Here is a 14,524-nt window from a genome sequence, read left to right as displayed (position 1 = left end):
CCTACATTGTTACACATTAACCGCTGACCTACCGCGGCAATTATTTTCTGCAGACATTAAAATCTAAATTTTTTCCTAGAAATGACTGTAAACATCACCAATAAGTATATATTTTTTGAAAAAAGAGACTTTGGGGAAGAAAATTGTTTTTAGCAGAATGTTTGTTAGAATTACCTATTATTAGTGGGCCACAGCAACAGCCGATTTTCATGCAGCTACTTGAATTTGAGCATGTTTTTTTTGAACAAGAAAAATTATTTTCTAATCAACGATGGGAGAATCGTGTGAGAAAAATAATTGAAAAAGAAGTGCACATGAGCACAAGAAAAGAAAATTCCCAAAAAGAAAAGGAGATTCCTGGCCATGAAATTTCTTTTCTGTGGCAATATGAGGTGAAATTCAAGGCTTGGCTGGTCAAATTTTGAAATCAGTGGTGGCATCATTTGATTACAAAACGCACAAAATTTCAGATTTTCGAAAGAAAATTCCGTGTGGATTCAACCCATGTTTATCATGCATAAGAGGGATTTGAGGAAGCCAACATCCACAGAAGATCTGTGGTTAGTTTTCCAAGATGTCTGTGAACAACCTACTAGGGATGGGCCGAATGGACCCCTCTTCGGTTCGCACTCTAACTTTCGAACACCACAAAAGTTTCGGACCAGAATAATGAACCCCATTAAAGTCAATGGGACCCGAACATCAAAAATCCAAATTGCCCAATTTGAAGACTTATATACAAGTAATTTGGCATACAATGTTTATAGGGGTCCGGGTCCTGCCCTGGGGGACATGTATTAATAAAAAATAAAAAAACTTGTGAAAAACTACATTTTTAAATGAGCAGTGATTTTTTGATTTTTAAAGTGAAAGCATAAAAAAGGAACATTTCCTTCCAATATAGTGCCCGGGGGTTCCCCTTAGTCTACCTGTAAAGTGGCAGATCTGTACCATGTCTAGAATCTGCTGCAGCAATAATTGCTTTTATAAAGCCCAAAAAAAAACTGAAAATTGTACCATACTTACCGTAATTTTCTTTTCCTGGTGCCTATCCATGGCAGCATACCTGTGACAAGCTCCGCCTTGGCTCCTCCCTCAGGACTAGTGAATATTATAAAAGAAATGTTTAGCGCAGCCCCAGCATTCTCCGTAATATAGAATACCGAGGGTGGGATTGTATGCTGCCATGGCTAGGCACCAGGAAAAGAAAATTACGGTAAGTATGGTACAATTTTCTGTTTTCCTGGTGCCTCCATGGCAGCATACCTGTGACAAATAACTAGCTAAGACCGGTGGGATGATGCTTAGAAGTTTATTTTAAAGAAATTATTATTTAGAAGAAGCGAAGGCTGATGTGACTGCCTGTCTGCCAAACTCCACCAATGAGAGAGCTCCTGGGTCCACCCTGTAATGTTTCAGAGACGTATGTTGGGACGACTAAGTCGCTGCCCGAGAAATAGTTTCAATTGACACATTCGCTCTTGCCGCCCAAGAGGCAGAAACCACTCTGGTGGAGTGCGTCCCTGACCGCCGAAGGGGGTTCCAGTCCATTTGTCCTGTACACCTTGTGGATGAGTTTAATGATCCATGAGGCAATCGTTCTTGTTGACGCCTCCTTGCCTTTGTTTTTACCCCAGGGAATTATAAACAGCCTGATGGAACCCCTGAATGATGCTGTGGCCTGCAGATAGCATCTCAACGTGGAGGCAATGTCTAGCTCATGAAGAGAACCAGAGTCCTGTTCCGAAAATGTTGAGAGTGCCCAAGGTTCCGACATGTTCAAGGATGATGCAACCTTGGGAATAAATCCTCACACTGTTCTGAATTCTACTCTGTCCGGATAGAATATGATATGATTATGATCTGCTCCCAAAGCTTGGAGCTCTGAAATCCGTCTTCCAGAGGTTATAGCTATCAGGAAGGCTAGCTTCAAGGTTAGATTCCAGAGTGATGCCGACTCCGAAGGGGCAAAAGGTGGATTGGCTAAGGACTCTAGGATGATAGCAAGGTCCCAAGTGGGAAAAGATTGTTTAGTTGGCGGACAGAACTTTCTGACAGCTTTGAAGAACTGGCTTATCAATGGATCCTCGGCCTATCTTCTACTGGTTGCCACTGAAATTGCTGATACCTGTACCTTTAGTGTACCTAGTGCAAGACCTAGGTCTAGGCCTGCCTGCAAAAACTCGAGAATTTGAGAGGATGATGGGGAATCTGGATCACAGCTTCTGCCAATCATGAAGGCCCTGAACTTGTTCCACAACTTATCGTGTATACCGTTTGTGGATGGTTTTCTTGCTTTGAGCAGGGTTGCGATCTTTGTTGGAACACCCTAGGGATTGGAACCTTTCCCTTTCAGCTGCCTGCGGTGATCTTGATGGGTGTGACATCCTTGCGACAGGAGAAGAGGTATTATTGGAACCTTGACTGGAGGCCGGGTACTCAGATACATTGCTGTGGGGAACCAAGGACGTCTTGGCCAGTAAGGTAGGACCGCTATCACCGTCGTGGTTTCCCTCATAAGTCTTGACAAGAATCTTTAAATGAAAGGCCGTGGAGGGAAGGCATAGGCCCGATTGCATGCCCAGGGGGCTGAGAGGGCATCCATTGCCTCCGCTTGGGGGTGAGCAAACCTTGAGATGAACCTTGGGAGTTTGGTATTTAATGTTGTTGCAAATATGTCTAGCTCGAGGGGACCCCACTGGTTCACTATCCAGTTGAAAATCTGCGGGTGTAGAGACCATCCGTTGGTATCCACAAACTTGCAGGAAAGGCTGTCGGCCCTCGAGTTGAGATGACCAGGCAGATAGACTGCCCTCAGGTCTTTAGATTCCTTTCTGCCCAGAGGACTATGGGTTCCATCTCCTTCAGGAGGGACCTGCTGCGTGTCCCCCCTTGTCGGTGTACATAAGATACCACAGCCCTGTTGTCCATTCTGAGGAGAACTGGTTTCCCTGTAATCTCGAACTCTAGGGCTAGTAATGCAAGGTAGGCCGCTCTGACCTCCAGGACATTTGACACCACGCCTGCTGTATGGAAGAACCATCTTCCCTGCACTGAGATCTGTTTGCAGTGTGCTCCCCAATCTGCTGCACTGGCATCAGTAGTAATTGTGATCCAGTCGACATGCCCTAGCGGGCATGATTTCAGAAGTGTCTGTTTCTTCATCCACCAATGTAGACTCCTGAGCATCAAGGTCGTCAGGTGTATGGGTTGGGATAGATACCATCTGTTCCACAGTCTCAGGAACTCCAGCTGGAAATGTCTCAAATGCCAATGGGCCCAGGGGACCATAGGGATACATGACGACATCCGGCCTATCAGGCTCAAACAGTTTGAGGCTGCCAGGTAGGATCTCGTACTCACTTTCTTCATTTGTTGAATAATGGATGTCGCCTTCTGAGGTGGGAGAGCCACTGTTCCGTTCCTTGTGTTGAACAGAGCGCCCAAATAAACCCTCTCCTGGGTTGGAGAAAGGTGACTTTTCTCCTGGTTTATCTTCCATCCGAATTCTGTCGTCAAAAGAATGTTCCTGTGTTCCACTAACTGGGCTGGATCCTTCGCCAGGAGTAGAAGGTCGTCCAAGTAGTGGTATACCCACAGCCCCAATTCTCTCAGAGGGCTATGATAGCAATCAGGGTCTTTGTGAAGACTCTTGGCGACGTGCAGAGGCCAAATGGAAGGCTCTGGAATTGGAGATGTACCTGCCCCACTGCAAATCTCAGATACTTCTGGAATGGAAGGAGTATGGGTATATGCAGGTAAGCGTCCTGCAAGTCTATTGACAACAACCAGTCCACTGGTTGGACTATACGAATAATCGTCTGTAGTGACTCCATCTTGAATTTTTCTAGGAAGATATAGCGATTTAGTCTTTTTAGGTCTATCACGAGTCTCCACCCACCGTTTCTCTTGGGGACTAGAAACAGGGTTGAGTAAAAACCCTAAAATCTTTCTGATGGAGGCACTGGGACTACTGCTTGCTGTTCCTGCCAGGAGAGAAGAAATCGCTGTAGCGCTTCCGCTTTTTGGGGGAACCTTGACACCCTTGTCGGGAAGAAGTCCTTCGGAGGTTTGTCTAGGAACGACCAGAAATGGCCATATTTGACTGTGGAGACTACCCAAGGATCCCTGCACTTTTGTTCCCAGGTCTTTGAGAAGTGTTTTAACCTGGCCCCTACAGGGATCGCTTGGGCTGGCCTGGTGACAAAAGGATTTAGTGGAATCCTGTGGGGTAGGCACTGGTCTCTGTCTTCGGGTCTTGAGGAACGTGGACTGTGTGCTTTTCCAATCATGCCTGAAACCTTTCCCTTGCCTGGACTGTCGGTAATCCTTATTCTTGGAGTATTGGAATCTGAGCGCGAATGTCCTGGAGCATCCGGATCGCCTGTCTTGGGGTAGTAGGCCTGATTTTCTGCCAGTGACTCGAGAGATGGCCTTGTCCAGTTTTTCCCCAAACAAGGCTTCGCCGTCAAAAGATATCTTGCACCAGTTTTGTTTTGAGGCAATATCCACTGCCCGCGGTTTCAGCCACAGGGCCCGTTTGGCCATCACTGTGTGGAGCATTGCCCTTGGGGATCAATGAATTGAATCAATGGTGGCTTCACCAATAAAGTCTGCTGAGAGCTTCAGCTCATCCAAGGCCCTGATTATATCCTCCTTTGGGATGTCCTGTTGGATTGCCGACTCTATATTATCCGTCCGTAGTGCATTGGACACTGATGTCAGGGTTATCGCAGGCTTACAGGCGTCGCCTGCCATCTGGTAAGCCTTCTTGAGATCGAGATCCATCCTTCTGTCCAGTGGATCCTTAAAAGAAGTTGAATCTTCTAGGGGCAACATGACATTCTTTGCCAACCTTACCACTGCTGCATCGACCACTGGAGAACCCTCCAGCATTGCGGAATCAGCTTCTGAGAGAGGGTATAACTTTCCCAAGCGATAAATGGAGAATCTTTTCTCTGTCTTTTTCCACTCTTCCTCAATCACATCCCTGATCTTGTCCGTGAGAAGGAAAAAGGAGATCTGCCGTTTGAGAAAGTGGAAGTATGATTTAGACTTCTTAACCTCTGTGTTGGTCACTTCCCAGCCGATCGCTTGTTTAACTGCCTGTACATAAGGCTGGGCCATGGCGAAAGCAAAGCCAGAGGCATCTAGGTCATCAGATTTCTCTGAGATAGCATTCTTTTCTTGATGTTTAGAGGAAGGTGCAGGCGTCAGACGAAAAATTCCACTTGTGGACAGCCCGGGAGTGGAAGCCTCAGCCGTTTGCTCCTGAGGAGGGGATGCTGGTTGTTGCGTCGGCATTGTGGCTACCAATTCCGCAAGGGAATTTTTTACTGCTTTTTGAGCAGGTCCGCCACTTGCAGACCTTCAGATTCTCTGTCCGCTGCATAGACCTTGAGGCAACTTCGACAGATCAGTTTGTCTGGAAGTGGGGTAGCTCCAAAGGCCTGACATCCTGGAGTTCTAGGTCTCGGGGAGCGCGAATGACGGGGCTTTTTGGTCGATTGCCACTTCTATAATCCCCATGCCTGGGGGACCTGTCTCTGCTGTGACTAGAGTCATCGTCGTCTTCGTGACGCCTTGAGGTCCTCTTAGACGTCTTCTGGCATACAGGACTGAAGTACATAAAAGTACCAGCCTCAGTGCACTCTTTTTTTTTTTTTTTATATGGAGGGAGATAAATAGGAACAGGAGACCCTGGAACACTGTCCCTGATGCTTTGAGGGCTCAGCCCTCAACCAAAATGGCTGCCGTGGCCTCCGGATTTACAGCGCATGCGCCGACCGGCATAACGAGCACCCGGAGGACCTGCCCCGCCGGTGCATGCGCAGAACACGGGGGGGGTGAACGCCGAAAGTGTAGAAAAAGCTGGCGCTGAGCGTGCGCGGCTCCTGGGGAGCCTGGAGGGCGACAGGGGCTAGGAGGGGGGTCTTCTTTGACAAGGAACGAAGAGGGAGAGAAAAAAAAAAATAGAGACCAAGAGAAAAAAAATGGAAAGTTGGGGAGAGGAGGGGAGGAAAAGAGAGAGAGAAGAGGAAAGAGAAAGGAGGGAGAGAGAGAGAGGGGAGAAAAAAAAAGGAATGCAGAAATAGCTGCTGCATCTGTAACCATAAGTGAGCTAATGCCTAAATGACCAATTTGCAGATAAAGCTCTTACTTAAGAGACAAACTGCTTGTCCCAAAAGATCCTACAGAAGGGACTTCCAACCTTATAAGCGCATTTAGCAGCCCAAGAGAAGGAACTGCGTCCGGGAGAGGCTTGAACCGGACGGAGGCTGCCAAATGCAGAAGGTAAGGACGCTGACCAGAATTCACTGCCATGAGGTATGAGGAAAAAAAGGAGAATGCTGGGGCTGCGCTAACCATTTCTTTTATAATATTCACTAGTCCTGAGGGAGGAGCCAAGGCGGAGCTTGTCACAGGTATGCTGCCATGGAGGCACCAGGAAATGAAATTTTCCCTGCAAGCTGCCTTTATTTTGCTCAGCAACAGCTGGGGAGCCATTGTGTATGATGAGGCCACAATATAGTGCACTGGGAGCCAGATTAGAGATTTTTTGGATACATTCTGGTGTCACTTTGACTTTGGATAGAAGTAACGCATGGGTAAAAATTGGTCTTTGGGTGTCGGTGGCGCCTTCCCACCGTAACCCTATAGAGGTACTCTTGATGAAAGCAAGAATTGGCTTTGCTGTAAAAAAATTGCAATGATATGCACCTGTCAAACAGGTGCTGAAAAATTACTCTTTGGGTGTCAGGGATGCCTTCCCACCGTAACCCTATAGAGGTACTCTTGATGACAGCAAGAATTGGTCTTGCTGTAAAAATTGCAATGATATGCACCAGTCAAACAGGTGCAGAAAAATTACTCTTTGGGTGTCGGGGGCACCTTCCCACCATACTCCTATAGAGGTACTCTTGATGAAAGCAAGAATTGGCCTTGCTGTAAAAAAATTGCAATGATATGCACTTGTAAAACAGGTACTGAAAAATTACTCTTTGGGTGTCGGGGGTGCCTTCCCACCGTAACCCTATAGAGCAGTGGTCATTAAGCCTGTACTCAGGGCCCACAAACAGGCCAGGTTTGCAAGATAACTGAAATACATCACAGGTGATATCATTTTCTGCTCAGTGATTGCAGTATTCTAGTCTGCATCTCCTCAAGGTAATACATAAAACCTGGCCTGTTAGTGGGCCCTGAGGACAGGGTTGATGACCACTGCTATAGAGGTACTTTTGATGAAAACAAGAATTGGCCTTGCTGTAAATTTTTTTTAAATTTGCAATGATATGCACCTGTCAAACGGGTGCTGAAAAATTGGTCTTTGGGTGTCGGTGGCGCCTTCCCACCGTAACCCTATAGAGGTACTCTTGGTGAAAGCAAGAATTGGCCTTGCTGTAAAAAATTGCAATGATATGCACCTGTCAAACGGGTGCTGAAAAATTGGTCTTTGGATTTTAATTGTGCCCATGAAACCTATACCAAAAAAATTATTTCAGATTAAATGATTGAACACCCTCAAAGCTAGGCAGCCTTGAAGTCCTGCAGAGATTCCACATTCCAAAAAGACTTAATCAGTGACATCGGCATCAGGGGCTTCGTAGCTGGTAATCCAGGATTAGGGATGAGCTCAGGGGTGTTTGCATGGTCCACGTGCTGAGCCTGCCAGGAAGTCGGCGCAGTGCTGCGTTAATCGCAGGCAGTGAGACATTGCCTGATCTCTGCAGCCGCACATCAGGGCAATCTCACTGCCTGTGATTAGTGCAGCTCTGCGCTGACTTCCTGGCGGGCTCAGCAGGTAGACCATGTGAACACGCCTGAGCTCATCCCTATCCAGGACTGATTCATTTTTATAAAAGTCAAACGGTCCATGGAGTCTGTGGACAGATGCATTCTATGATCAGTAATGAAACCTCCTGCAGCACTGAATGCCCATTCTGAAAGCACGCTGGATGTAGGACAACCCAACAACTCAATAGCATACTTCTGGGCAAATTCTGGCCAGTGGTCTATTCTCATGACCCAGTAAGTCAGTGGATCTTCAGCTGGAAATCTCTCCATCTCTGTTTTAGCTCCGAGGTCCACCATGTGATGCAGATGCTGCCGATGGGATGTGGAAGCTGACAGCCCTGGGCTTCGAGGACTAAAAAAATTCTGAAATGCCTCAATTAAGCGGACGCCTTCTCCAACGCTCCTCTCTTTACCAGCAGAAGACTCGAAACAAAGTTTTCCACCACACTGTAACCTACTGGAGTCAGGAAAAAGGTTCAATAAAATCCTCTTTAATGTGTCCTCAAGAGATTTTTTTTTTTTTTTCAAATATACATTTTTTATTAAACACCACATAAAGGGAGGTATCCCGACAGTACAATCAATACAGAGGTACAAACATATGAAGCGCTTGCATGACTTAAAAACAGTACTAGCAAAATCACAGGGCCAGGCGTCTCACAGTAAACTGCCAGTAAACCGGGATGTTGCGCTAAGCCACTTATCATCCCACCGTAATTACTCATGTCCAAGACGGGAACCTCCCTTCCATTTTCTATATACTCTTCAGGGAAGGGGGGGGGAGAAAAGAGAGAGTGAAAAGAAGGGGGGGGGGTATCAGCCAGGGAGATGGTCATCCCTATCCGCGGGCCCGCACCGTCGCAAGTCCACTAAGAACCCAGGAGGGCAGTCCCCTCCTCCGAATATATAAAGGTAATCCAAATTGCCCACGTCGCCGTAAATTGCTCGCTCTTATGCTGTGCCGTAAGGGCCAAGTCCTCTAATTTCCTAATTTCCTCCACTTTGCGCAGCCAATCTGTAACAGTGGGCGGGGACTGTTGTTTCCATCTAAGCGGAATACATGACTTCGCTGCATTCAAAAGATGGCGTACTAATGACTTTTTATATTTTTTTAGGGGGATAGCTGACAGGTGTAGGAGGAAGAAGGCGGCGTCATCTGGAATTGTGTATTCCGCAAAATTCTGAACAATGCGCCTCACAGCTCCCCAATAATCTCTGAGCTTTGAGCAAGTCCAAAAAATGTGGAGCATGGTTCCCTCTTCCTCGCCACAGCGCCAGCATCGGTCCGAGATGTCAGGGAAACATTTTTGAAGTCTTGGAGGAGTGAGATACCACCTATAGAGAACTTTATAGTTTGCCTCCTGTATTCTGGTACATATGGACGTTGTAACCGCGCAGCTAATCATCCTCTGTTTTTGTGTGTCTGAGAACGTTCGGTTTAGGTCTTTCTCCCACTTTTCCAGGCCAATCAGGCGTGGTTGAGCGGCGGGTGAGTTAAGTAGTACATACATATTGGATAGCGTACTAGTCAAAGGTTCAGTGCCTACGCAAAGCTCCTCAAATACTGTCCGTGGACGACAGAAGTCCTGGGGTTCAGGGATCGAGTGCAGGAAGTGGTGTATCTGCACCGCCTTCCACAAATTTAGGCGGAACTCACCCGTTCCGTCGGATAGTTCCGCGAGAGTAGGCCAACGGTTCTGTATCACCAATTTAGCCGCATGATCAAAAGCTTTGTTACGTAAGGCAACAAATTCCCTGGGGTGAAGGCCCGGCGCAAAGTCTGGGTGACCCAGTATTGGGTAAAGAGGGGACTTAAGCGAGGTTAGTGAATGTTGTACAGCTACCTGTCTACCGTGTCGCAGCGTGGTCCCCAGGAGGGGGTGTTGTTTCGTGTTCAAGGGGAGGGAGTCGTAGCACCAAATCGCGCCTTTCAGTGGGACAATTGTCTGAGCCTGTTCCAACTGTACCCACAGTTTAACTCCACCGTTCCGTCTCCAGTCCAGGAAACGACCCAAGTGCGTCGCCAGGAAGTACCGCTTAATATCAGGGACTGCCAGACCGCCCTGGTGTTTGGGGAGGGACATCTGGTGTCTATTAATCCTAGGTTTTTTGCTGGCCCAGATAAAGCTTATGAAGAGGTTGTGCGTTTGCTTGAAGAATGCTAATGGGAGATGTATTGGAAGGGCCTGGAGCAGAAAGAGGATCTTAGGCAGTATACACATTTTAAGGAGGTTACACCTGCCAAACCACGAATGGAGACCCCTGGACCAGCCATCCAGGAGTGAGCGGATTGTGACCAAGAGTGGTGGGAAATTCAACTCGAACGTTCGTGTGATGTCCATGGGAATTTGAGTCCCTAAATATTTCAGAGCCACAGTTGTCCATCTAAAGGTGAAGTGGGTTTGCATAGATTGCATGATTGATGGGGGAACAGCTACACCCATGGCTGCCGATTTAGAATAGTTGATTTTTAAATTCGATAACTCCCCATACGCCTTGAATTCTTTAAGGAGGTTGGGCAGTGAGATTGTGGGGTTGGTCAAAGTGAACAATAAGTCGTCCGCGTACGCCGAGATTTTACAGTGCAAGGCACCCACCTGAATACCCTGAATGTCAGGGTTTCGTCTAATGTTACACAGGAAGGGTTCTAGCGAGAGTGCGAAGAGTTAAGCCTCATACACACGATAGGACTTTGTACAAACTTTCCCTTGGATTTTTGTACAAAGGGCGTCGGCCCTGAACTTGTGTTGCATACACACAGCAGGACTTTTTCAGCCAACTTTCACCAAATCACGTGGTTTTTCTGCTCTTTACCGCCACCTTTGGTCAACTTCTGTATTGTTGTCTGATCTTTTGCATTGGTTCTGAGCATGCCTGTTTGTACTTTGTACAAAAGTCCTATGGTTTTCTGTACACACGATCAGACTTTGCTCCATCGGACTTTTGTTGCCAGAAAGTTTGTCCGTTCGCACAGCCAACAAAAGTCCGATGAAAACCAAAAAAGTTTGTCTGATGGAGCGTACACACGGTCGGATGTTGCTCCAAAACAGCTAATTTGCATGTTTGTTGTCAAAAAGTCTGATCGTGTGTATGGGCCTTAAGGGTGATAGAGGACACCCCTGCCTCATTTCGTTTGTGATAGGGAAGGGCGTAGATAGGATACCATTAGCCTTCACCTGTGCCGTGGGGGAGGAATACAATTTGGTGATCCAGGTGAGCATTCTATCTCCTAGGCCAATATAACGGAGTACCGAAAACAGGAATGCCCAGCTCACCCTATCGAACGCTTTTTCAGCGTCTATGCTAAGAAATACACATGGGGACTTTTTAGTACTGGCCACGTGAAGTAGGTTTAGAACTTTTATAGTGTTATCACGCGCTTCCCTTCCAGGTATAAAACCGACTTGATCCAAGTTGATTAGTGTCTGCAGGTGGCGGGCAAGGCGTGTCGATAGAATTTTAGTGAATAATTTTAAGTCCGTGTTTAACAGGGAGATGGGTCTATAACTTCCGCATCCGGAGGGGTCCTTACCCTCCTTGGGGATTAAAGAGATATGTGCGTTTAGCAGATCCTTAGGTAGGGCTGTGTCTGCCCCCACGGCGTTAAAGAATCTCACCATGCGTGGACCCAGGACGGGGAACAACGTCTTATAATATTGAGTAGTGTATCCGTCCGGACCCGGGGCCTTCCTCGGCCTCAAGAGATTTTATCTTCTGTACTCTCTGTGGGGACGGGATGAGTTCTGAGACCTTCCCCATATAACGGTGGTCAAGGAGGGTTACCAACCAGTAATCATCCTCCTTTATGCCACGTATTCTTGGGTCCTTTCTCAAGCTTTGAAGCATGAGGTTGCCCATGCGCCTCAAATATGCAAAGGCTTGAGAAGCAGACTCGGGTCACTCAGGATCACAGCATCTGGAACTTCCTCCTCCCAGCCACGTACTACTCCCAAGGGTTCGGGGGTTGGAAAGGCATTGCTTACAGATTGACACATGTCTTCCTCTTCTTAGAAAACGATGAAAGTGCCAGAATCCTCCTCCTCATCCTCCTTCCCTCTCTCCTGCTGTGTGTTCTGTGACATAGGAATGATGGTATCTGGATAAAGTGGGTCTTGAGAGGAAAGGAAGTCCTCCTCTTCCTCCTGCTGCTCTCCCTCCTGTGCCCTGTGCATAATGCCACACAGAGTCTGCTCCAGCAGGAACACAACAGGGATTGTGTCACATGCATGCACTGTCACTGCTCACCATCCTTGTGGCCTCCTCAAATGGTGATAATACAGTGCATGCATCCTTAATGATCAGCCATTGGTGTGTGGAAAAAAAAGCCGAGGTGGCTTGAGCATGTCGTTGTACTGTACTGGAACAGGAAACTGAGGCTACAATTCGCACAGGCTCAACACAATTAGACAATAGAAGATTGCTAAAACATTGCCTGGTCTCATCAGTTTCAATTTCAGCTGCGACATTCAGATGGTAGGGTCAGAATTTGGTGTAAACTACATGAAAGCATGGATCCATCATACCTTGTATTAATGGATTGGGCTGGCGGTGGTGTAACGGTGTGGAGGATATTTTCTTGGCACACTTTGGGCCCCTTAGTACTAATTGAGCATCATTTACACACAGTATAATTGCTGACCATGTCCATCCCTTTATGACTACAGTGTACCCATCTTTTGATGGCTCCTTGCAGCGGGGTAATTCACCAAGTCACAAAGCTCCAATCATCTAACCACTGGTTTCTGGAACATGACAAATGCCTCCACCCTCACAGATTTCAATCCAATAGAGCACCTTTGGGATGTGGTGGAACTGAAGATTCACACCATGGATGTGCAGCCGACAGATCTGCAAAAACCGCGTGATGCTATCGTGTTACTATGGACCAAAATATCTGAGGAATGTTTCCAACACCTTGTTGGAACTATGCTATGAAGAATGAAGGCAGCTCTGAAGGCAAAAGGGGGTCCAACCTGGTACTAGTATTGTAAACCTAATAAAGCGTCTGGTGACTGTATATCTCCTGCATGTGGTCCATGAGATGGGAGGTTAGAGGATAATGAACAAGCTTTGTGTTGTGTGGACAAAAAACATTTATGATATGAAGGTGTGATGGACACATACATCATTCTTTATCTTCTACGTATGTACAGAATAGGGTAGGAAATAGATTTCAGTTATGAATGACTCACTGGCCAACAAAGATATATAATCACACTGAAAATCACGTCAAAGTCGCATTGCAGTAGTGTGAACTGAGCCTTGGACTCTTTCACACTTGATGGTTCAGGATCTCCAAACTATGGCCCTCCACCTGTTGTGGAACTACACTTTCCATGAGGTATTGTAAAACTCTGACATTCACAGACATAACTAGGCATGATGGGAATTGTAGTTCCTGAACAATTGGAGGGCCAGTTTGGAGACCCCTAGGTGTCTGGTGTTAACGCATGCTAAGGAGGCGCGGATGCCAAAAAGAGGCGAGTTTATATGCATTGGGTCGCACCGGATATGACGTACAACGTCAACGACGCGTCAGTGTCCTGCCAGAAATGACATGTAGCGTAATTTCTGGTGCCTCTTTTTTGGCGTCTGCACCTCCGCCAGCGCCATTGGTCCTTGGTGGAGGTGGAGGGGGCTTAGAAGCACACCTGTTTTGGCAAATTTGTCATGGTCCAGGACGGGAGAGGGAGTGCAAGCTCAAGGTTTGACCTGTGTAAGTACAGTCTAACTTAGCTGATTTGTTGGTTCAATTTTATATCTACGGCCAATATATCTATAGGGTTACTTCTTTTGGTTTATTTAGGCCCCTCTGAGTGGTTGTGAATTTTTTGGAGCCTGATTGGAAAATCTCGGTGGCATCCTTCTCCACCCTGAGTCTAAAGGGAGACCTTTATATGGATATCAAGCCATTGTAATCATATACTTTCCTGCCATTTGCAGGTAGGCAGCCATATAAATGTCTTGGTCAAAAACTGTGCATCTTTGATTCTGTGTTCATTAGCATATACATCATTTTCCCTATAGATGGACCTATAAGTGGCGATTTTGCCTCCTCTGTGATTTCACCAAATGATCCACTCTTTGCCCTCCCCTGTTTGATTGAAGCCTTAGATTCAGATCTAGTACCTCCTCATCAACTTACAGGTAACTTGGGACCAGGGTTTGGCCTTCTCCTCTTTCTGCTCATCCAGGACAATTGAATTTGAGACTGTGATATGTTTTTGCTTGGATTTATGTATTGAGTATCTTTTGAGTCTAATAATTGTGTTATTCTTTAATACAGAATTAAATTAATGACCATATATACAGTTGACTGATCGTACATGTGTATATATATATATATATATATATATATATATATATATATATACACACACACACACACACGTATTTATCGGCATATAACACACACCTTCAATATAAGAGGGAAGTTTCAGCAAAAAAACTTTTTTTTTAAATAAACCACTTTGAAGTAAAATAATGGTCAGTGCCCATCAATGCAGCCTGATCTGTGCCCATCTGCTGTCTCAATGGAGTCTGATCTGTGCCCCTCTGCAGCCTAAATGCAGCCTGATCTGTGCCCATCTGCAGCCTCAATGCAGCCTGATCTGTGCCCATCTGCAGCCTCAGTGCTGCCTGATCTGTGCCCATCTGCATCCTCAATGCAGCCTGATATGCACCCATCTTCCACCAATGCAGCCTGATGCCCATCTGCAGCCTCACCATC

At 46.5% G+C, this 14,524-nt stretch overlaps 1 protein-coding gene across 3 annotated transcripts in view; it reads right to left on the bottom strand.

Annotated features, from left to right (window-relative positions):
* Nucleotides 1–14,524, bottom strand: part of LOC143956176 (uncharacterized) — a 176,834-nt gene that overhangs the window by 112,688 nt on the left and 49,622 nt on the right. The window lies entirely within an intron of this gene.

The sequence above is a fragment of the Lithobates pipiens genome, unplaced genomic scaffold, assembly GCF_037356315.1.
Source record: "Lithobates pipiens isolate NorthernLeopardFrog02 unplaced genomic scaffold, aLitPip1_a1.2 Scaffold_35, whole genome shotgun sequence".
Classification (NCBI taxonomy): domain Eukaryota; kingdom Metazoa; phylum Chordata; class Amphibia; order Anura; family Ranidae; genus Lithobates; species Lithobates pipiens.
Note: the sequence above shows the minus strand (reverse complement) of the source record. Positions and strands in the feature narration are given on the sequence as shown.